Source organism: Mesoplodon bidens (assembly GCF_964165515.1).
Source record: "Mesoplodon bidens genome assembly, chromosome: X".
Classification (NCBI taxonomy): Eukaryota; Metazoa; Chordata; class Mammalia; order Artiodactyla; family Ziphiidae; genus Mesoplodon; species Mesoplodon bidens.
Window position 1 is genome coordinate 120,400,948 of NC_138163.1, and position 24,661 is coordinate 120,425,608.

The 24,661-nt window shown below is 41.0% G+C and overlaps 1 protein-coding gene across 9 annotated transcripts in view; it reads left to right on the forward strand.

Annotated features, from left to right (window-relative positions):
* Positions 1–23,215, forward strand: part of APOO (apolipoprotein O) — a 74,339-nt gene extending 51,124 nt beyond the window's left edge. For 5 of the 9 annotated variants that reach the window (XM_081221766.1, XM_081221764.1, XM_081221768.1 and 2 more), the window contains one exon: positions 2,187–2,591. The gene's annotated coding sequence lies outside the window, so the exon portion shown is untranslated. The other 4 variants (XR_014014191.1, XR_014014192.1, XM_081221765.1 and 1 more) reach the window with 2 other exon arrangements.
* Positions 23,216–24,661: the final 1,446 nt, after the last annotated feature.

Genomic DNA, 24,661 nt, shown 5'->3' on the forward strand with positions numbered 1-24,661 from the left:
AGCACCCCACAGGACAGCCATCTCTGGGCAGTCCTAATTTTTAAGGAGCTGTTTCTTATACTAAGCAAAAATACGTCTCCTTGTAACTCCTACACAATGGTCTGATCTTGCCTTAGCAGTCACAGAAAATAAATCCAGATCCTCTTTCACATCACAGCCCTTCATATAGTAATCCCAAATCAGCATTTCTCAAATTTTGTTATACAAATTACCTGGGAAGCTTTTTAAAAAGCAGAGGCGTAGACTCCACCGCAGAACTGGCATCTCTGGAAAGTGGGGCCCGATGTGCATCAGATATGCTGTTAGAAAGGCGACTGGTGGGTAAGCAGCCAGGAAGTCACACATGTCCTTCAGAGACTTTACACTGAATATGGTTATATTTCTTTACAGGAGCAACGAGCCACAGAATAAAGGAAAACTATGTACATATCCACTTCATTCTTTCAAAAATATTCTGGGCCAGAGTTCAGCTTACTATATACACAGCCTTGATTTCGTTTTTAATTTTTGTTAGCTCTTTATTGGAGACGTAATTTTTAATTATAAAAGTGATGCATATTTGTTGTAAAGAATTTTTTTTAGATAAATATTTTTAAAGCTTGTCTTGTCCTCCATTCCTTTCCCAGAGGTAATTTCTGTTGATAGTTTGGTACATCATTCCAGACTTTTTTCTTTATGTGTAACATACACATACACACACACACACACATGCACATGCACACGCATCCATACATGCTTTTGGGTTTTTGATAGAATGAGATCATATTCCTTGTACTGTTTTGCAAGTACACTGAAAGCTCCATGCAGGCACATATTGCAGTTTTATTATCACACCTAAAGAAATTAACACTAATTCCATAATATCATCTAATATTCAGATAGTTTGCAGATTTCCCTGATTGTCTCGTTAATAACTTTTTACAGTTATTTTGTTTGAGTCAGGATCCAAACAAGATCTGCCCACTGCATTTGACTGATGAGTCTCTTAAGTCCCTTTTATTTTTTTGTTTTTTTATTTTTTTACAAAGATATAAACTGTCCTTATTTTCAGATGTTTTAAGTCCGTTTTAAACTGTAATAGTTCCTTCTCCCTCATTTTTCTCTTATCATTTATTTGTTGAAAAACTGGGCTTATTTGTCCTTTAAATTTCCCATGCTCTGGCTGTGGCTGAGTGCATCCATTTAGTGTCATCCTGTTTATCTCTTGGTTCCTCTCCTCTCTGCATTTCCCATAAACTGATAGTTGGATCTGAAGGCTAAATCAGATTTAGGTTCAATTTTTTTGGTAAGAATACTTTGTAGACAGTGTTATGTTTAGTTATGTTGAATGAATGAATGAACTTGCTTTTTTTTCACTTAATATGTTGTGTACATCTTTCCCTGTTGGTACTTATAGATCTATCTCATTCCTCCTTTAGCTGCTTCATAATTTCCTAGTATGGACTACCATGATCTATTGAATCCTTATTAATATAGATTACTGGCAGTTTGTAGTTTTTTTTTTTAACAATGCAGTAAATCTATTGAATTCTTAGAGAAGTTCAAAACAGATTAATAAACAGAGATAGAAAAGGTAAGTTAGTGGTTTAGATGTTTAAGAATTTTTAGTTTTATATTAAAAGATCAAGTGAGTAGTCACTGGCCTCTAAAATATTTATAAACCTCTAATTGCTAAGTAGATTCATTACGTATTAGGAAAAAGGCAATCTGGAGAAGAGTTGGTTTGTCTTTGCTGTCTTTGGATTTGATGTGTGTTTCATTCCAGAAAAGAATGATGGGGTGATGTGAGGAAAGGTATGCGTCAGACTAGCAATGATATAATCATGCTCTCCTCCAGCAGATGGATGGAAATGTAGTTGTTTGGTTTTCAGAAGGGGAGCGATGTAGTGTGTCCTGTGCCTTTTAAGCGTTTATTTTTAATTTATTCACCTATCCATCTGTTTATCTCAGATACCCAGCTAGCTGAGAATCTGCATGTAGTATTGATGTAACACAAAACCTTTCCGGTTTTTAGTGTACCCATTTATAAAATGGGAATAATTACAGTTTTCTCTCATGGTCATATAATGGTATTATAAGTATTTGATGTGATCACTTAAACCTAAAGAATTTTCAAACTGCAAAAATCTTAGAGCTGTTTTTATTTTGGGGGGAACTGTTTATTTATGTTTTTCTTTTTCTTTTAGTTATAGGTAAACATTGGAAACTCCATATGGTAAACCAGTATTTCTGCAGAAAAATGGCAGAGACGTCAGTATTGAATGTAGTAAATTGGCATTCTTCTTCAGAAAAAACTATACTAGGCCTCTTTGTTATCTTGGGTGATGCCATACTCCAAGTGGACTAATCTGAAATTGTTTCACCTAGAGATAATGTATAAGCCTTAGAACTCCTCGTTCTCATGTTGCTATTTATGTACATAATTAAAATTCTAAGTTAAAAAAAAAGTCCTGCTTTTTTTTCTCTTATTATTTATTGAGTGACAGTTTAAGTGTATCTGATGTCCCTGTGTGTGTCTCTGAGTGTACATGTATGTGTGTGGGGGGGTATGCGTGTGTGCATGGTGTGTGTGTGTTGAAACCATTCACTCTGCTTCTTAGCATCAACTGTCAGGCAGTCTCCAAAGGTCAAGTTGAGAAAAGTGGCTCTGGAGCTGAGAGACGATGCTTCTATTGCCAGCACAAGGAACAAAACTTGTAAGTAATAGTTTGCCTGACCCCGATGAGAAGACATACAAAAGAAAACAATGACCGTGACCCCTTATTGTGTGCCATTGCCTCCCAGCTTGTACAGATCTTCCGGTTCTTGACTGCCAGCGGGAGATGCATAATGACGTAGTCTCTGTCCTCTGCCAGCGGAGGAATGGTATGTGGTTGTGTGTGTTGGTTCTCTGTATGTAGGCCTTGTATTTGCCTTTGCGGCCTCTAGATGCACAGCTCATTGAACTCCGTCTTCCCGGTGCTGGTGGGAACAACAGGAGTTTCTTTTGACTTGTCAGCCAGCCAGGAAGGATGTGTGGGGAAACTATATGAAAGAGGGTTGAGAATTTCCAAATTTCAGTCAAGCTTAGAAATTATAAGGCATCTTTGTATTCTTATAGTGTCAATTTAATTCCTAAATCGTTGACCTTCCAGAACTGATAGCAGTTGGTAAGATAGCAATACACAAATGGAACATGCACATGTTAATGTTAAGTACATTTGACAGAGCCAAGATGACAGGAACGGTGCCAGCATTGTTACTGGATTAATGAGCCAAAGCATATTTGTCTCCAGAATAATCCCCCTAGTGACCCAGAAATCTTTTATTTCCTGCTATACTGAAATACTTTCGTGTTACTATACCAGTCAACCAAATGCATTAAAGCTGTGCCTAAATTATAATATCTCACTATAAATATACTATTATTGTTTCAGGCTTTTCCCGTTGGCTTGGCTTCCTCTGTCACCTCCAGAAAGTAGAGAATCCACAGGTTTCCTCACTCATGATCTAGAGAAGATGAAGGAATGGCCCCCACCACACCGTGCTATGGAGATCGTCAATCAAAAGGTGTTGCAGAGTCTCCTAATTGGAAGGTATTACTTCCATTTTTAACACTTTAGTCGTGTTGAAACATTGCCTTAAAATCTCTTAACTCCTCCAAGGACGGTGGGTCTCACAGAGCTGGCACCCAGTAGTATCTGGCCCATATTTAGGATAACAAGGGAATCACCTCCCACCCAGGGCAACTCAGTTGCTTTTATACTATGATCTTTTCCTTTCATGGCTGTTTGTATCCAGTGCTGCCTTTTTTTTTTTTTTTTTTTTTTTTTTTGCTGTACGCGGGCCTCTCACTGCTGTGGCCTCTCCCGTTGCGGAGCACAGGCTCCGGACACACAGGCTCCACGGCCATGGCTCGCGGGCCCAGCCGCTGCGCGGCATGTGGGATCTTCCGGGATAGGGGCACGAACCCGTGTCCCCTGCATCGGCAGGCGGACTCTCAACCACTGCGCCACCAGGGAAGCCCCGCTGCCTTTTTTTGTATTTAATACTTTTTGCATGCCTTCCATGAACTTTGAACTGCAGGGAATATAAATTTTGCATATTATAGTATCTTACATTTCCCTAGCTGTTTATACTTTTCTAAGTGCTATTTTATATCTTTCCTTTTTGGCTTATTTCCTGACCTCAGTGCATTTGTACTCTGTTTTTCTCTGTCCTGAGGTAATACTCTCTACTTACATTTACACTCTTTATTCCGTTTCTTATGACCATTTTTTCTTATAATAAGACTGCCTCTCAATCCAATTTATCTCTAACTTAATCAGGATGGTTCTGTTTGAATAACTTTAGGGCTTTGGAGAGAACGTTCTCTACCATACAGAGTGATTTAAGCTTCTCTGAAGAGACAGGTGTGGCATGTTTTGTTCTGTAATAATGTGTCCTAAGAAAGATTGCTTTGTCAAAAATCAAGATTTAAAAGCAATTGTTTCAGTGGGGAAGAAAGGGACTAGTGGCGCTAGAGAATGCCTTCATCAATCTTATCACCTATGTCACGCCTTGGGACAGAGTCACAATAATAGTAGTAGATAGAAGAATCGAGGCCCACTGAGGGACCACCCACCCAGGCAGTGGAGTAGCAGGTGCCTGGGCCGCTGGGTCAGCAGCTTTTGTGCTAAGTGCAGTGCTGGATCCCAGCCCAGTAGAGGCCTGTGTGATGCAAAGCACTTCCCTAATGGATCAATGACGTTATATCTAAATGGCTCAAAGAAAATTCAAAATATATGTAAAATGCCTGTGTTCACATATAGAGATAGAAAAATGCAACTAGCTTGTGGTTAAATAGCAAATCTGTGACAGTTAAAATTAGGCCAAGTAATGAGTAATGATGATTTTCATTAGTTTAAAGATAAAATTCAGAATGCTTGAGCTCAGCAAAAAAAAAAGAGACAGATTATGTTTTCCTCATTCTCCTATCTTGATGAACACACTTGGCACAATCTTTTGGAAAAGGCTGGGTATTTAGAGGAATATTTTTGTCTGTGACCAGCACTATTCATGATTATTTATAGGAGCTGAGGAATTTACCGTGAGTGTAAGTTTTCACTTTTTAATTCATTGCACCCACCCAAGTTAATGCAAAAACCACTGTCAGAGGGACCAGCAGTATATTTGTGGGACTACACCCTCATCCGAGGCTTAATTTTAATTAAAAGTAAATATTTGCAGTAATGGTTTTGTTCACCACTAGTTGAAAGAAGCTTGCTTGAGGTTTTGGTTTTCACCCTGTCTACCTCCTGTCTGATGTTTTGTTTCCCTTCTGAGAGGTTCAGATTTCAAGTCAATAATTAGCCAGCACATAGTTCTAAAGGTACAATTAGGTCAAACTCCAGATATAACCGAAGTTCAGGCTTATTTAAGTTTATGAAATGATAGCCAAGCACATTTCTCAGTGGGAGAAAAATTTGTTTTCACAAACAAGTGTTTCACTATTTCACATTTTGTTCAGTGCTGAGTCACCTGTATTTCACATTTAAGGGCCTTTATCATCTTAATCAGCTCTAGAACTTAGTTGTTCAATTTTAGCTGTGACTCTTGAAGGCAAAAGAAAAGCAAAGGAAGTGACTCTTCTCCCTGCCCACCCTCCCACCTGTGACGTAGTCTTCAGACTCAGCATTGGCAAAGTCACTCTGTAAACTCTCTCTCCTCTCAGGTACACCCTGAAGGTACACACTGAAGTCTCTCTTCAGTGCTGGCCTGTTTTGGGAGTGTACAGGACAGGTGGAACAAAAAACATGCAAAGATGGAGGAAAATACAGGATGCAAAGACTGCTCCCCACACTCAAAAGTGAAGTCATTAGTGAGTCCTTTAAATGCTTGTTTGACACAATACTGGGATTTTGTTAGTGACCCCAGATTTGAGTGTGGTTGGAGGAATGATTTTTTTTAAATAAATTTATTTATTTTATTTATTTTATTTTTGGCTGCGCTGGGTGTTTGCTGCTGTGCACAGGCTTTCTCTAGTTGCGGTGAGCAGGGGCTACTCTTCATTGCGGTGCACGGGCTTCTCATCATGGTGGCCTCTCTTGTTGCGGAGCACGGGCTCTAGGCGCGTGGGCTTCAGTAGTTGCAGCATGCAGGCTCAGTAGTTGTGGTGCGCGGGCTCTAGAGTGCGGGCTAAGTAGTTGTGGCGCATGGGCTTAGTTACTCCAAGGCATGTGGCATCTTCCCGGACCAGGGATCGAACCCATGTCCCCTGCATTGGCAGGCGGATACTTAACCACTGTACCACCAGGGAAGTCCTAGACAAGATTTAATGTCTTATTACTTTCAGTATGAATAGGAATTTAAATGTCTGGCTAAGAGTAGTACCAGTTGAGATCCTTCAGGTCGTGCTTTAATGGATAGATATGTTTAATTTAAAATTAATATCTGTTTGCATAGTAAGGTATGCCACTGTCCTTTAAAAATCTCTTAGCTTAAACATGCACCATACAATATCTACTGTTGTAATATACTTTTTAAAATTCATTGATAGTATAAACTTCATCTCACTAAAATGATGACAAGATCAGAATATCATTACACACCAAATTTGAATGTTTCCTTAAGTAAATTTCAAATTAGAGCTTAAGTGAATGTGATGGCCTCTGTGCAGAAGACAGTTAGCATAGCAGGCCTGAGACTGCCATCTTTAGAAAGACTTGCTTGCAGGGTTGGCCCTTAGGAAACTCAGCTTCTCAGAAGTTCCCAAGCTGATAAAGCCTGGGGCACCAGACTCTGCTCTGTCAGGTCACATAGATTGTTTGTGCAAATGATGTGATTTATGGCAAACACCTGATTTCCTTCTGGGGATCGTGAATTTTGGTAGTTGCTAGTCAGGGACTGCCTCTGTGACCAGCCCCCAGTAAAAACCTTGGGTGCTGAGTCTCTATAATGGGCTTCCCTGCGGCAGAAGCATTGCACATGTGCGGCTGCAGTTTTTCTGCTGGAGAAAGGAAGACGCTCATGTATCCCTGCTAGGCTGGGAGGGAGAGAGCCTCTGAAGCTTATGTGTGCATTTCTCCAGATTCTGCCCTTGTCTTTTTCTCTTGCTGGTCTTGTTGTGTACACTTTGCCGTGATAAACCTAAGCTATGAGGACAACTGTATGCTGTCCTGTGAGTCATCTCAGCGAATTGCCGAATGTGTGGGTAATCTTGGGGACACACAGAACAGCATGTTGAGATGCTATTTGTTTAATTTATGTTGTGCCATATTCCCCTCTGCTTTAGAGGAAAAACATAAATATAAAAGGACTCTTATATTTACATTAAATATTTCCAGGTCACAAGACATTAAAAAACAGTTTTTATTCGTCTTCCTCAAGCAACAAGAAAGTAGTTTTTGAAAGCCACCAAAAACTCTTAAGCTCCCTTATTTAGACCAAATTAGTGATTGGATTTTTTTTTTCTGATTCTTACAATAGAGTCTTTCTTCCTTCCCTCACGCTATGGAGGCAAGCTGTTTGGGCTAGTTCATAAGTAAATAGGTCATAAACTGCACTCCATTCAAAAGTGACATACTTATGAAAGCACTTATTTGTCCCACAGAGAGAGCACTAGCTCATTTCAAATATTGTTCTCAGCCCAGATCAGAATGCTAAAGAGCATACATTGCACATTTTGTTTTAAACACAATAGTTTGTTTGTTTTTTGATGGTGCCATAAATATTTCCCTGGGAAAGCACTACCAAACAGGTAAGACTTTTAGACTGTGTGGGATCATAGACCTAAATGTAAGAGCTAAAACCAGAACTCTCAAGATGACATAGGAGTAAATCTTGGTAAAGGAGTAGTAAATCATGACCTTGGGTTGGGCAATGGTTCCTTTGATACAGCATCAAAAGTACAAGTGACAGGATAGATAAATTGGGCTATCTCAAAATTTAAAAACTTTAGTGCTATAAACAGTACTATCAAGAAAATTAAAAGACAACCCATTGAGTGCAGAAAATATTTGTATAATAAGATGTATATCTGATAAGAGTCGGTGTCCAGATATATGAATAACTTTTACAACTCAACAATAGAAAGACAAATAACCCAGTTAAAACTGGGCAAAGGATTTGAACAGACATTTTTCCAAAGAAGGTATACAAATGGCCAATAAATACATGAAAAAGATGTTCAACATCCTTAGTCATTAGGGCAATACAAATGAAGACCACAGTGAGATACCACATCACATCTACTAGGATGACTATAATAAAAAAGGCAGACAATAGCAAGCATTGATAAGAATGTGGAGAAAACAGTCCAGCAGTTCCTCAAAATATTGAGCCTAGGTTATTCATATGACCCAGAAATTCCATTCCTAGGTATATACCCAAGAGAAATGAAAACATGGTCCTCATGAAAACTTGTACACACATGTCCATAGCATCATTATTCATAACAGCCAAACAGTGGAAACAACTGAATGTCCATCAACAGATGAATAGGTAAACAAAATGTATTTTCACACAATGGAATATTATTCAGCCATGGAAAGGAATGACATACTGATAAATGCTACATCAATGACACTTTAAAACCTTATGCTAAGTGAAGAAACCAGTCACATATTGTATTGTAAGACCACATATGGTATGATTCCATTTACTTGAGATGTCTAGAATAGGCAAATCGATAGAGACAGAAAGTAGATTAGTGGTTGCTTAGGGCTGTGTAGAGTGGGAGTGGAGTTGAGTGTTATCAATCAGGGTTCAACTAGAGAAACAGAACAAGTAGGAGATATATATTTAGAGGTTTATTGCAAGGAATTTGCTTAGGTGATTGTGGGGGTTAGCTAGGCAAGTCCAGAATCCATAGGACAGAGCATCAGGAAGGGCAGGCTCTCAGGTGTGAGCTGAAGCTATAGTCCGTAAGTGGAATTTCTTCTTCCGGGAAACCTCAGTTCTGCTTTTAGGCCCTTCAGCTGATTGAATCAGGCCCACTTAGATTTAAGTCAACTGATTATGGACTTAATCACATCTACAAAATAACTTTCACAGCAGTACCTAGATTAGTGTTTGATTGGACACGCATACCTGTGTTCATAGCAACACTATTCACAATAGCTGGGGGGTGGAAGCAACCCAAATGCCCATCGACAGATAAATAAAATGTAATATATCCATAAATGGAATATTACTCAGCCTTAAAAATGAAGGAAATGTAAAACCAAAAAAATTTTTTTAAAAAGGAAAGAAATCCTGTCAACATGCTACAATGTAGATGAAACTTGAGGACATTATTCTAATTGAAATAAGTCACAAAAGGACAAATACTGTGTGATTCCACTGATATGGTATCTAAAGTACAGTGGTCCCCCCTTATCCATGGTTTTGCTTTCTGCAGTTTCAGTTACCCAGTTTCAGTTACCCATAGTCAACCAAGTTCCCAATATATTAAATGGAAAATTCCAGAAATAAACAATTTGTAAGTTTTAAATTACCATTATGAGTAGTGTGATGAAATCTTGCACCATCCCACCTGGGACATACAAAAGTTATGTTTATATTGTATTGTAGTTTATTAAGTGTGCAATAGCATTTTGTCTAAAAAAGCAATGTATGTACCTTAATTAAAAATACTTTATTACTAAAAAAATGCTGACCATCATCAGCCTTCAGCAAGTCATAATCTTTTTGTAATAGTAACATCAAAGATTACAGATCACCATAACAAGTGTAATAATTATGAAGAAGTTTAAAATACTGCAAGAATTACCAAAATGTGACACAGAGACCTGAAATGAGCAAATGTTTGGAAAAATCGCACCAAAAGACTTGCTTGACACAGGGTTGCCACAGACCTTCAATTTGTAAAAAATGCGGTATCTGCAAGGTACAATAAAGTGAAATGCAATAAAACGAGGTATGTCTGTATGTATATAGGGTTCGGTATCATCTGTGGTTTCAGGCATCCACTGGGGGTCTTGGAACAATGTATCCCCCATGGTTAAGGGGGCATTACTATAGTCAAATTCATAGAAACAGAAAGAATGGTAGTTGCCAGGAACTAGGGTGAGGGGGAAATGGGGAGTTCTTGTTTAACGGGTACAGTTTCAGATTTGCAAAATGAAAAGGTTCTGGAGTTCTGGAGTTTCAGATTTGCAAAATGAAAAAGTTCAAGATGGAAAAGTTCTTTTGCATAGCAATGTAAATATACTTAACACTACTGAACTTAAAAATAGCATACTTAAAAATGGTTAAGATGGTAGGTTTTATGTTGTTATTTTAAATCACAATTTTAAAAATGAAAAGAAAAAGACTTTGTGTCCTGCATTGCCCAGGCAACACCCCTATTACCTGAACTCTGCCCCAACACCCTGTTCTGTCCCATATTGTGTTGTTATACATAGTCTCTGAAATGAAAATGAGGGAATTTCTCAAAATGTAATAAAAGTATACTTAGGAAGTTCAGGTGATATTAGGTCAGTTATTTCTATTTGTGGTTTATTTCTAGGAAGCTGATGATATTTATAGATGGTGAGTTTACATGATAAAATTTGAGGTAGAGTTGTTTACATTTATTTTTTCCAGTTAACTAAGACAACTGCTAAAAGCAACGAAAAATCTGGTCTTGAATGATAGAAATGTGGCTGCCTGGCCCTTCTCTAAGTTTGATGGACTGCTGGGGGGTCCTTTTCAGGGGAGTGATGAAGAACCCAGTCCCATGGTACCCGCCTGACTGTGTACCCTGTGATATTCTGATACTATCTCACCCCAGTTTCAGGCTGCAAGTGGGGAAGAAGAGCAGCCCATGAAGAAGGGTTGAACCAGGAAGTATTCCCACTTCGTGGTTTACCTCTTTCATCTTCAAGATCTATTGCCAGTTGTCACAGTTGACAGATTCACTGAGAGGGAGGGGCAGCTGGAACTGGTGAGGCCAAGTAGGCTGGGCCCAGTGCTTCTCAATCAGGCAATTCTGCCCCCCAAGTGACACTAGACAATGTCTGGAGACATTTCTGGCTGTCTCAACTTAGGAGAGTCGGTGCCATTGGCATCTTGTGGGCAGAGGCCAGGGATGCTACTGAACTTCTGCCAATGCACAGGACATCTCACAACAAAGAATGATCCATCCCCAAATGTCAGTAGTGCTGGGGGTGAGCAGCCCTGCCCTGGATCTTTGCAAGCCTAGCTCCTTGACATCCAGGTCTTGACCTAAATCGATCTTCAGTTGGGTGGGTTCCAATCAACCAGTGTAAGGTAGTTTTATTTTCCTTCTTGCACTATCGCTATATTTTGTTTGTCTATCTTTTGTCTACACTATCTTTTCCCCACATAGAATATACTAATGACTAGTATAAATTCCAAAAGTCTGCAAAGATTAGATAGAGACCTTGTTCTTCCTCATTGCTGTATCCCCAGCTTCTTGCATAGTCTTGAGGACCTAGTGAGATGGAATCAATATTTATTTCATCAATGAATGAAATGGATTTAACTTGCTCTAGTAACTGGGCTTCCTCCCTGCTCCCCAAGGCATGCCAGCTCCTCTTTCTTATTCCTAAAGCCCCTGGTCCCTTCCTGCGTCCCCAACTCCTCCTCCTATCATGGTGGAAATTGGGGAGGAGTGAAATTCCTGGGGGAACAAGACCTGCAGGGCTCAAGGAAGTCTCTGGAGCATGTGCCAACAGGGAGAGGAAGGACTCATGGGAAATTAAAAAGCTAAATGGCAAAGGGTAGGATGGGGGAGTCTGAGTCTGCCTGACCATACTTTTTTTTTTTTTTTTTTTTTTTGCGGTACGCGGGCCTCTCACTGTTGTGGCCTCTCCCGTTGCGGAGCACAGGCTCCGGACGCGCAGGCTCAGCGGCCATGGCTCACGGGCCCAGCCGCTCCACGGTATGTGGGATCTTCCCGGACCGGGGCACGAACCCGTGTCCCCTGCATCGGCAGGCGGACTCTCAACCACTGCGCCACCAGGGAAGCCCCTGACCATACATTTTTGAGTGGGAAAGAAAGGACTAATATTTATTGGCTGTCTTCTTGGTGCAGGGCAAAATAATCTCATTGAATCCTTTTAATAATTCTGAGATGAGGAACCTTAAGTCCGGCATAATCAAGTCCACACAACTAGCACGTGGCAGAGTTGAGATTTAAATCAAGAATTGTGTAATTCCACCATACACAAAAATAAACTCAAAATGGATTAAAGACCTAAATGTAAGGCCAGACACTATCAAACTCTTAGAGGAAAACATAGGCAGAACACTCTATGACATCACAGCAAGATCCTTTTTGACCCACCTCCTAGAGAAATGGAAATAAAAACAAAAACAAATGGGACCTAATGAAACTTCAAAGCTTTTGCACAGCAAAGGAAACCATAAACAAGACCAAAAGACAACCCTCAGAATGGGAGAAAATATTTGTAAATGAAGCAACTGACAAAGGATTAATCTCCAAAATTTACAAGCAGCTCATGCAGCTCAATATCAAAAAAGCAAACAACCCAATCCAAAAATGGGCAGAAGACCTAAATAGACATTTCTCCAAAGAAGATATACAGATTGCCAACAAACACATGAAAGGATGCTGAACATCACTAATCATTAGAGAAATGCAAGTCAGAACTACAATGAGGTATCATCTCACACTGGTCAGAATGGCCATCATCAAAAAATCTACAAACAATAAATGCTGGAGAGGGTGTGGAGAAAAGGGAATCCTCTTGCCCTGTTGGTGGGAATGTAAATTGGTACAGCCACTGTGGAGAACAGTATGGAGGTTCCCTAAAAAACTACAAATAGAACTACCATACGACCCAGCAATCCCACTACTGGGCATATACCCTGAGAAAACCATAATTCAAAAAGAGTCATGTACCACAATGTTCATTGCAGCTCTATTTACAATAGCCAGGACATGGAAGCAACCTAAGTGTCCATCGACAGATGAATGGATAAAGAAGATGTGGCACCTATATACAATGGAATATACTCAGCCATAAAAAGAAACGAAATTGAGTTATTTGTAGTGAGGTGGATGGACCTAGAGTCTGTCATACAGAGTGAAGTAAGTCAGAAAGAGAAAAACAAATACCGTATGCTAACACATACATATGGAATCTAAAAAAAAATAGTTCTGATGTAACTAAGGGCAGGACAGGAATAAAGATGCAGACGTAGAGAATGGACTTGAGGACATGGGGAGGGGGAAGGGTAAGCTGGGACAAAGTGAGAGAGTGGCATGGACATATGTACACTACCAAATGTAAAATAGCCAGTGGGAAGCAGCTGCATAGCACAGGGAGATCAGCTCGGTGCTTTGTGACCACCTAGAGGGGTGGGATAGGGAGGGTGGGAGGGAGACGCAAGAGGGAGGAGATATGGGGATGTATGTATATGTATAGCTGATTCACTTTGTTATAAAGCAGAAACTAACACACCATTGTAAAGCAATTATACTCCAATAAAGATGTTTAAAAAAAAGAGTTGTGTGATTCCAGAGGCTAAGCTTGTTGTTAAATCCTTTGGGGAGACCAGGTAAGATGGGTCCTGTCCTTAAAAGAGCTTCTAATCTGGTGGGAGGGGCAGGTAGGCCCAAAAATTAGCATATGAAAGTTGTAGTAGGTATGACCTTTTCTCCAGCTTGGAGGTACAAATTCCACTTCCCTGTAACCAAGTTAATTGCTCAAACACCCACATACCCAAATTAGTAGCCAATTCAATATTGCACTCTCTCTCTCAAGCCCCCCCCCCCAATTGTATTCAAGAACCCTAGGGGCTTACTAGGTCTGAATCGGTCAGTCCTAAATGAAAGATAGACACATGGCCATTACCACCTGCTCACTACTGAAATTAGTCATTGCAAGGGCTGGAATGGTGGCCTAAGATTACCACTCTTTATATTCCTGTAGCTGATTTGTACTCATGGACTCGGCCTTTTTCCCACAGGGAGTCCCCATGCCAAGATAGTTCCAGCCTCAGGCACGTACCGCCAAACCTGCTATGATCAAATATGGCCATAGCAGTATTTCCGGTTCCACATGTTCTTGTAGAACCTGGCCATACCTCCCACCAAAAGGAGGAATCTAATTCTCCTCCCTTTGAGTGCGGGCCGACCTTAGTGATTTCCTCATATCAAATTGGATGCAGCAGAAGTGAGCTGCATGACTTTTGAGGTTAGGTCAGAAAAGGCAATGTGACTTCCACCTGGTTGCCTCACTAAGCTTGCCCTCAGAACCCAGGCACCATGCTGTGGGGAAGCCTGGGTCGCACGGAGAAGCCAAGTGTAGGTGTTCCACTGATGGTTCCAGCTATGATCTTGGCAGACAGCCAGCATCAACTGTCAGACATGCGACTGAGCCAGGCTTCAGGTCTTCCAGCCGAGATGCAGTGGAGCAGCAACCCTCTGTCTCTGCTGAGCCGTGATGGAATTGACGACTCACAGAATCCACGAGCATAAATAAATGGCTGTTTTTCCGCTTCCAAGTTTGGTATAGTTTGTTTCACCACCATGGCAACAGGAACCCCACATAACACCTGTGAGAGTTTCAGTCTTGACATTGACATCGCCAGTCCAGATACTCCCGTCTTCGTTGTTCTCAAAGGCCTAATCAAAGGTCACCCTGAAAAAAAAAAAAAAGGTCACCCTGTAATCATTCTGACGCCTCCTAGGGAGAATTCATCTGTTTCGCCTCTATTTTGAGGTAACGTTTGTCATATTGTATTAAAGCTACTTGTGTCTGCCTCCCAGGTTGACTGAGCTGTCTTGTAGGACGGGCCCACATTGTATTCTCTGTCTCCACTGGCACCTAATATGTGGCAAGGCTACCAGCTCCTTCTATACTCACTGCATGAAGCATAGACTCAAAATTCAACCCCTTTGTACAGTATCAGATAACTTCAGTGTCTTTGTTTATGTACACATGTATGTATGTATCTTTAAAAACAATTCCTATATCTATCCATACAATGAAACATAATTCAGCCCTGGAAGGAATAAAATTCTGACACATGCTACCATGTGGATGAGCCTTGAAGACGTTAAGGTCAGTGAAATAAGCCGAACACAGAAGGACAAATGCTGTATGATTTTACTTATACGAGGCACCTAGAGTGGTCAAATTCATAGAGACAGAAAGTTGGACGGTGATTGTTCAGGGCTGCAGAGAAAGGAACGGGGGCTTAGTGTTTAATGAGAGAGTTTCAGTTGGGGAAGATGAAAAGAGTCCTGTGGATGGATGGTTGTGATGGTAGCAGAACAACGTGAATGTATTTAATGACACTGAGCTGTATGCTTAAAAATGGTTAAGATGGTAAATTTTATGTTTATTTTACAACTTAAAGATTTCTATATAGCCTGTTTTCTAAATATCACCAAGAAGATATGAGACCCATACCACAAATTTAGTCCTGGAAGAAGCAATAGAGATGCCTTCTGGGCAGTTTCATCTCTTCCCTGCAAGCCTTCCATGAAAGAGCCACAGGAGAGAAGTCACGTGCACACAGTGGGAGCCTCTTCCCTTTCCCATCATGTGCCGCTCAGAGCCTTTGGGTTAAAAGTTCAGCCTGTGATCCTCCCCATGTGCTTCCCACTCCTGTGGCTTCAGCTCTGCCAACAGATTATAACTTGGCAGAGCTCATAAGGCACTCGTCTCACCCTCCACATGCTCTTCCTGGACATGGCAACACCAGTTTTAAAGTGGAGTGCCTAATGTGCCTGACTCCTTGGCTTGAAGGAAAGAACACTGAACCAGGAGGTAGAAGGCCTGGATTCGTGTCCCAGACCTGTGCCTCACCGCCTGTGTGACCTCACAAATCATTTTACAACCATGTTCCACTCACTCCCCGAGTGACAAATGCATTCTGAGTTATACACCCATAGAATGTGTGCTCGCCTACCCTTCTCCCTAGAGGAAGGCTATTATTCATTCTCACTGTGAATCAGTTTAATCAGATTGCAAGAGGGTGTTGGACAGTTTTGCCGTAGGGAGAAGGCAGGCCTAGAAGAGGTCACAAGGGAAGGCGGCAGAGAGGCCAAGGGGAGTCTCTGGTAAGCACCATGGCACTGAACTGGCTTCTAGCAATACAGAAGAGGAGTCAGGAGCCAGGAGACTGCCAGTCAAATTAAACTACCTTTGCAGTAATACTACCTTTGCAGTAATACAGGAATATATCATGAAAACAAAGGGGTACCTTTGTAAGGTAGAGGACTGGTACCCTCCCTAAACTGAGTGTGATGTGTTAAGGAGAGAAAGGGGAGGGTCTGAGACCTCTCCCCTAGTTCTTTATTTTCTGAGATCACAGCTGTATCTCTTAGGATTGGGTTTAGCCTAAAACTAGTGGCTGAAAATACAGAAGTTTATTTCCCCAATAAAAGAACCTTAGACGTAAGCAGTCCAAGGGCTGGTGTGACAGCTTCATGGTTATAGGGACTAAGGCTCCCTTCAGCTTTCCGCTTTGCCGTCTCTAGGATAGACTCTTCATCCTTATGGTCTAAAATGGTTGCTGGAGCTTCAGCCATCACACCATGGTTCCAAGCAGCAGAATAGAAGAAGAGAGGATGGTGCATATGCCACCTCCCTTCCAAGACTTCCCAGAACTTCCACCTATTACTTCAGCTTACTTGTTGACTATAACTTAACCTAGCTACAGTGGAGTCTGACAGATGTCTTTTAGCTGAGAAGCAATATGCCAAGTGAAAAACTGGGATTCTCTTAATGTGAGAGAGAATTGGAGAGTATATTTGGTAGGTAGCTAGGCCCTGCACCACAACAGCCTAAAAGGCAACAGCAGGCATGGTTACTAGGAAATCTAGTTCATTCAGCCACACATTCCCTTAGCATTTACTGAGGTGTCGTAATGCAACAACCACTTTTACTTTAAAACTTTTAGCTCATTTTCATGTGTAGAAAGATACCAAATTTGTCTGTCCTATTCATTCAACAAAATTTCCTGAATGCCAGCAAATGGCAGCATAGCACTGGAGAGGAAGAGATGAGTAAGATACAGCTTTTGTGCCTTCCCTCACTTCATCACTACTGCTCCTGCTGCGTAGATTTGCACCGCCTACCCCACTCTCCACTCTCATGTGCTGAAAACAGCTGTGACCCACCCCAGCCCCCGCTGCAGAAGGGGAAATATTGTGGGGGAAGAGAGGAGGTCATGACATTTTAGGCAACACTGAGAACCCAGAAAATATGGAATGCAGTGTGAATATCTATTGTTTCAAACTGAAGAGAGCTGTTTCCCTGAAAGGGAAAAAGTTAAATTTAGTACTAAGAATAGAGCAAGAGAAACATAGGCCCAGTGCCTTCAGCTGAGAAATGAATTTCATTAGAGTCACAGTTATTGTCTATTGTCCCCATTGGTTGTTCTAGTCGGGCTGAGATCTGATTTCCACTTCAATTCTCACAGTTGGCATTATTATTTCCCTTTGTGTAACTTTTGGGAAAAAATTCAAAATGAATCAGATTTTGTTTTTAGTTCCCACCAAAGAGAGACTTTTCTTTTAATAGAATGAGAACAGACTCAGATCAAAATACATCACAATGGAATACCTTTTCGGAGTACTGTTGAGTCCTCTGCCTTTTATTGTTTCAGAGTCTGCAATTGCACGACTGTTCCTGTCCTAATTTAGAACGGAGGGCACCTGCTGCCTAAACCCTTTGACTTCCTTTAGCTCAGCCTTCCTTTTTTAGTCTTTTTCCCCCATGATATTTATGAACCCGAGATTTATTACTGGATGCTTCCCAGTCAAAGAAACATGCAAAACTCTCCAACTTCAAGGGACCACCCAATTTCCTGATTCCGAGTCTTTCTTGTTCTTACAAGTTTGGATCTTCAGCCTTCTCAGATTTGATCCATGAGTGATCACATCATCTTCCAAATTTTCTTCCTTTAAGTTACCCAGATTCTGTTTCTGATGTTTGAAACCAAGATTTTTAAAAACTTGTCATAAAAACCACATAACATAAAATTTACCATGTTAACCATTTTAAAGTGTACAGTTTAGTAGTAAATGTAGTCCCATTGATGTGAAAAAGATCTCCAGAACTTTTTCATCTTGCAAAACTAAAACTCTGTACTGTTGGGGAGGAAGAAATTTTCCTTTGCCCTCCTCGGTTTTTCTGGCTGGTCTAAGAATTAAACTGACATGAAAAAGATTAATAGGAGAAAATCAAACAAAAATTTAATAACAGGTATACATGGGAGAGACCCAGGGAAACTGAGTCATTCCCCAAAACGGCCTAAGCCCTCACCTTGAATACCATCTTCAGCTAAAGACAAAAGAGCATGTTGGGGGTAGTGGTTTGGGACTTCAAAGGAGAGGAAGGCAATTCATTGTGAAGATGGAACCATAAGCAAATGTTTCATAAACAATGTTTGCTGGGCCAGGCAGAGACAGTGGGGTACATAGTAGACTCTGATCTCTCTAGGCCCTGCTGAGTCTCCTTCATCACACCTCGCCCATGTTCTTTACAGAGATCTCTGGTGATAGCTCTATATGGGGAGCAGGCCTTTTACCTAAATTCTTTTAGGCAGTTAGGCGGCAGGTCAGAGGTTCTTCCTGAGTCTTGGGCCTTGGTTGTTTTCAGCTCAAAATAATCCACATGCCGAAGAGACACATTTTTGGATGGCAAGTTTTGCTCCCCTATAATACCAATTAAACGACAACTCCCTGTTTCTCCCTCCCCACAACTCCTGAGAACCACCATTCTGCTTTCTGTTTCTATGAATTTGACTAGATAGATACCTTATATAAATGAGATAATATAGTATTTGTCTTTAGTGACCACCCTTATTTCACTTAGCATAATATCCTCGAGGTTCATCCACGTTGTAGCATGTGACAGGATTCCTTTTTAGCACTAAATAATATTCCACTGTATGTATATACCACATTTTGTTAATCTGTTCATACATCTATGGACATTTGGGTTGCTTCCGCCTCTGGGCTATTGTGAGTAATGTTGCTATGAACCTGAGTGTACAGATATCTCTTTGAGACCTGCTTTCAGCCATTTTAGATAAATACTCAGAAGTGGGATTGCTGGATAATGTGGTAGTTCTACTTTTAACTTTTTGAGGAACTTCCATATTGTTTTTCTCTTTCTTTTTTTTTCTTTTCTTTTTTTTTTTTTGGCAGTACGTGGGCCTCTCACTGTTGTGGCCTCTCCCGTTGTGGAGCACAGGCTCCGGACGCGCAGGCTCAGCGGTCATGGCTCATGGGCCCAGCCGCTCCGTGGCATGTGAGATCTTCCCGGCCCGGGGCACGAACCCGTGTCCCCTGCATCGGCAGGCGGACTCTCAACCACTGTGCCACCAGGGAAGCCCCCACTCTTTCAGTTTTAACCCAGAGATATGTAAATCTTAATCTCTCTGCAGATTCAAAAGTGTACATCAAGGAAATACCAGTGTTTTTGGCAGACACAGAAAAAAAGGTGGAGCAGAATTTATATCAAATTGAAATGATCAAAATGAAATTGTAATGAAGTCACAGCAGTGAACGTTTCATTTCGAGATCAGACTTGAAAATGTATCTTCATTTTCAATCTGATTTTCACTTCTTTATACTATTTTTTTTACCTCCTTTCATTAAACCTCATTTTACTTTACTAGAATGAGTTCTCAGAGACAAAGAGGAGTTACAGATCACTTTTTTCCTCATCTAGCGCTGTTTAATTGTTAGACAGGTGAAATAAAACTAGACAGAAACTAAAGCTCCCGCATGTGCATCATTACATAAATATTTTTATGGCTAAAGTTACCTGAGCTTTTGGTCACATGGAGGTAGCAATAAGTGTGATGTCAAGCACCTTTACACCAGATTTCTGTGACTGTTGTTAAAACACACACACACATGCACGTCCCATCTCTTAAACAGTCTAACTTCAGACATTTTTGGCGTTCAAACTCAGCCTAAGTGGTGGTGAGCAAACCCAGCATGACAGATGCCAGCCATGGAACTTTTCCTTTATACCCTTTTCTCCCAAACATCTGAAAGAATGGGAAAATTAAAAGGTGTTTTTTTGTTTTGTTTTTTTAATTTGGCCACACCGAGTGGCTTGCAGGATCTTAGTTCTCTGACCGGGGTTTGAACCTGCGCCCTCGGCAGTGAAAGTGTGGAGTCCTAACCACTGGACCCCCAGGGAATTCCCTAAAAGGTTTTTTTGATGCCCAGATTTCTTAGAGTAGAAACTCTCTGAGGATACACCTGCCGTGGAGGGTGCTAAGCTAAGGGGGATGGAATCAGAACTATGGATTCCATCTACCACAAGAAATTCCCCGAGACTTCCCTGGTGGTCCAGTGGTTAAGACTCAGTGCTCCCAATGTAGGGGGCTCGGGTTGATCCCTGGTTAGGGAACTAGATCCCGCGTGTCCCAACTAAAGATCCCACATGCCCATGTGGCAACTAAGATCCCACGTGCTGCAACTAAGACCCAGAGCAGCCAAATAAATAAATTTTTTTTTCAAAAGAAATTCCCTTCTTTCTCTGAGCAGCTGCCTTGCTTTCTAAGCAATTTTGAGGACAGTGGTCCTTGCCCTTAACCACACATTTGAATCACCTGGGGTGATTTTTAAATGTCCGATGTCCAGGCTGTACTCAGACCAATGACATCAGGTTCTCTGTGGCAGGCGAGCGGGGGGATCCCAGTCATCAGTATTTTGTAAGACTCCCCAAGGCTGGGAACCACTGTGCCAAAGAGAAAAAGCAGATTGCTACTGCTTTCCTCTCAGCACCTTGATTTGTAAATTTACCATTTTTATTAAAACACAGCACACAAACTTTCATTTCAAAGTTGAAGTACCATATAATCTGTGATACTTACGGTCTGAAAAATATAAGAGTAAGTATCCTTCAAGGATTATTCTCTCTACGAGAAAGAACAAATGGCTAGTGTGTACGTAGTGCAGGTCAGTATATCTCCAAATTAATTTCCATTAAAAATCATTTTTCTATCTTACGAATATTTTCCCTGTGACTTATGTCTTATTTCTCACATTTGTATCGAACTTTATACTTTTCAAAGAGCTCCAGGTCTGCTCTTCCTTGGGGTGTCCACTTCTGTGTTCCCACACTATTTGCTTCTTGTGGTTCTAGTGAGTTTTGAATGCTTGTGACTCACTGGAATGTTTACCCTTTTAATTCTTTTTCACAGTCGGCCTCCTGGTCTCCTTCTACCTTTGATGTTAACTGGCTAACACTATGGTTCATTTCCTGTTATTTGCAACTTTGGAATTAAAAGCATAAATAAAGTCAAAGAAATGAAAGGCCCAGGTCAGCTATCTTGTTAAGGGTCACAGCTGTGGTTCTGGAAGGTCCCAGTCCAACAACTGGCTTGTCCTCCCTCCCTCCATTCCCCAAATGTAGGCCTCTCCTGCGGAGACAGTTATTAAGGTTGGCCAAAGGCACTCTCAGAAAATGTGTTATCTTCATGAGCGGTTAGTTTTTTCTATGCTGAATCACATACTTTGTTGCTTGGGAAATGTATTTGATGAAATTCAAGTGGATAATTTGTCCAGTTTATTCAGCTTGTAAGGCCTTGTCTTTGAACATCCTTTATCCCTGAGATAACCAGGAATAACAAGGTGGTGCAAGTTTGCTTGTTGCTTTGGGGGGGGGCGGGGGCCGGGGCGGGGTGAAGAGGAGGCCGTTTGTTTTCTTGTACAGAATTTGGAGTCAGAGGTACTTGTGTTCATTGCAATTTATAACTCAGTTCAAAATTCCAAGGTCATAAACTTGAACATCCACCTCACAGGTTAGGTGTGCAGATTAAACGAGATAATGTAAGTTCTGCACCATAAATGCTGTTTTTTAAGCAGCCACCTAGTGTGCTCACTTATTAGAAAAACATTCTGGTTTTAGTATACTTTCTGTCACAAGAAAAGAATTGAACAAATCTTAACTACAATTCCTTGTTTCTTGGGAAAAAAAACAACAACACAACATGGCCTGCTGCCAAGCCATTTAGGACCTAGGTGGGGAGAAGAGCTACCCTCATGGGGTAGATTCAAGTATATGAAGCAACCTATAAATGGGGAGGCTGCGGTTCATGGTGGAGCGTGAGCTAAGAGTTCAAGGGGAGGTGGAACATGTGAAACCCAGCGCTAGGCTCTGGTTCCCACAGGCCTCTCACAGCAGGTGCTCCCTCAAGGCGAGGAAGGTGGCAGCCAACAGCCCCTGGTTACAGCCTCTAGCCTGTGAACTAGTGGGAGCTGTGGAGCCCGGGTACACCCAGCCCTGAGCCAAGTCCTGGGGTGATGGGAGCTTCGAAAGGAGCAGGGCATCCTGACTGATAATCTTACCAGGACACCGGGACCATGTAGGTGGAAGGGGAGTTCTGCTAATGAACAGAAGGAGGGAGATGGGGAGTGGGCTGGGCGAAAACTAGAGCCTCTGCAGGCCATGATATTTGCACTTTTGATTTTTTTGCTTTCTAGACAGAAAACTAAAAATCTGGACCATTCCATAAAAAAACCAGAAACCAAAAACCTTATATGTAGCCCCCCTGTATTGTCTACAGGATGCTATTGATACATTAAGGTCACTGTCATACCAACGCCTATACAGACACTTCAAAAAATGTTCGGTATGGTACTAGCCTCTCTTCCCTGCCACTCAGCACAATTTCTCTATGATTTCTCACCACCCCTCTTTTTTTTTTCTTCTTGCTTTTTCCCTGCTTGCAAATCATGTGATTCTATTTTAAAATGCTGTCTCTTTCTCCTCATGTTCCTTATCCTGTAGACTTTTCACCAGATCCTCTTTTGGACTTTTTCTCAAACAAAACACTAATAATGAAACACTTTGGGAAAAGTTGTTAGGATGTTTGTATGCAATGTATACTGAGAGAACTGGGGCTCTTACCCCTGGAGCCACCCCAGGGTTCCTGCTGAGAGTCCAGGTGGGAGAGTATAGATTGTGATGATGACAGGATTCTATTTTACGAGAAGAAAGAAGTTAGGTACAAATCCAACCGCATCAGCCACAGAAGCTTCAAAAATGACCTTCCATATAAAATACTCATATGAAAAGATAATTTTTTTTCAATCAGAACAAATAATCCCCTTCTAAACCTTTAAATAATCATGAAGACTTATTTGAGATTTTTCCTGGTTTATTTTCAGTACTCAAATAGTAAAGGCAAAGGTTTATCTGAGTTTTGAAGATACTGTTTCCTTAACAGGAAATGAAACTGCCAGTGTTCCACAAAGCGGACAAAATGCATAATTTGATGAAGAAATCATGCTGATTCACCAGAAGAAAATGGTCTTAATCATAATCAACTGAACATTTGTGTGTAAGTCTTTTTAAAATTAAGTTGCCTTAAAAAATCAAATTGCTTTATAGACAAAGTCATGTCCTGGTGTGATTCACAATTTAAAATGCATTTTAAGAATTTCTGACTTACATGCTGATTAGGAAACGTGAACGTCACAACCATTTAACACTTTGGGGTAGGGTGGTTGGAGTTGGGAGTGGAAAGAGAAGTCACTGGAAAATTTCAAGAGCAAAGCAGTGTCAGGCCATGTATACTACCTTTTATTTTTTTGCGAGTCTACATTTTTTGGTGAACTGTTTATATTTTTGCTTTGACCCAACTAGAAAATTGCATAGCTTTACACATTGTCAAAGGTTTGTTTTGTCTTAATAACTACTTTGTTACCTGATTAGTTTACCTTACAGTCTTCCAAGTAACTTCTAAAACCATAGCTTGTAATTTTTCCAATATGTGATTTATCACTTTGCTCACCTTATACCCATGGCTTTCTATAAGAGTAATCAGAAAGCAACATACTAGAGTTCCCAGCCTCCTTTACCACTAAGAGTTTCCTTGTGACACGTCCCAGCCAATGAAACGTAGATGGAAGTGATTAGAGAAGGCTTTCTTTTTTCTTTCTTTCTTTCTTTTTTTTTTTTTTTTTTGGAGATGGCTTTCTACAGAATTTTTTTTTAAAGGACAAGCTGTTTAAGGACAGGCTGTGTATTTTACCCTCTGCCTTCCCCCTTTCCCTGTGTAGAAAATGGACAGACACATTGCTTGGAGGTGCCAGAAGTGACGTTTAAGCTGATTGCTGAGGAAGAGTAGGAGTCTATAATTAGGTGAAGGGGAATGGAGATCTTCAAAGAAGGAGGGTGTCCTGCCAAGAAATAATATAATACAGAATTTTTAAAGGGTTGGATATTGGATGTGTCTATCTTGGAATCATTAAAAGCCTGCTCAGTGGGTGAGGGGCTATTCCAGCTCCAGTGGCAGAGTTAAGGCCACAGCTGGGTGAATAGAAACAACAAAGACAGTTTTCGACTTCAAGCTAGCTGAACTCTTTCACAAATGGAGCTTTCCAACAGTGCTTTGAGCTAGCATGTAGGGTAGTAACTTCCCCAGCACCGAATGTGTTCAAGCAGATGCTGACTGACGCCCACCCAGGAAGAGTAGAAGTGGGAGTCCTGTGTTCATGCAGTGATTGTACTATTTCAGTTTCGTTCAAGCATTTCTGTTCAAAAGAATTTGGAACAACTTTGTACCCCTCCACATATTTCATCTTTTAAAAATTTAATTTTCAAATTTTCTCTTGTACATTTTGAATTGACATTTTATTTTATTTTATTTTGCGGTACGCGGGCCTCTCACTGTTGTGGCCTCTCCCGTTGCGGAGCACAGGCTCCGGACGCGCAGGCTCAGCGGCCATGGCTCACGGGCCCAGCCG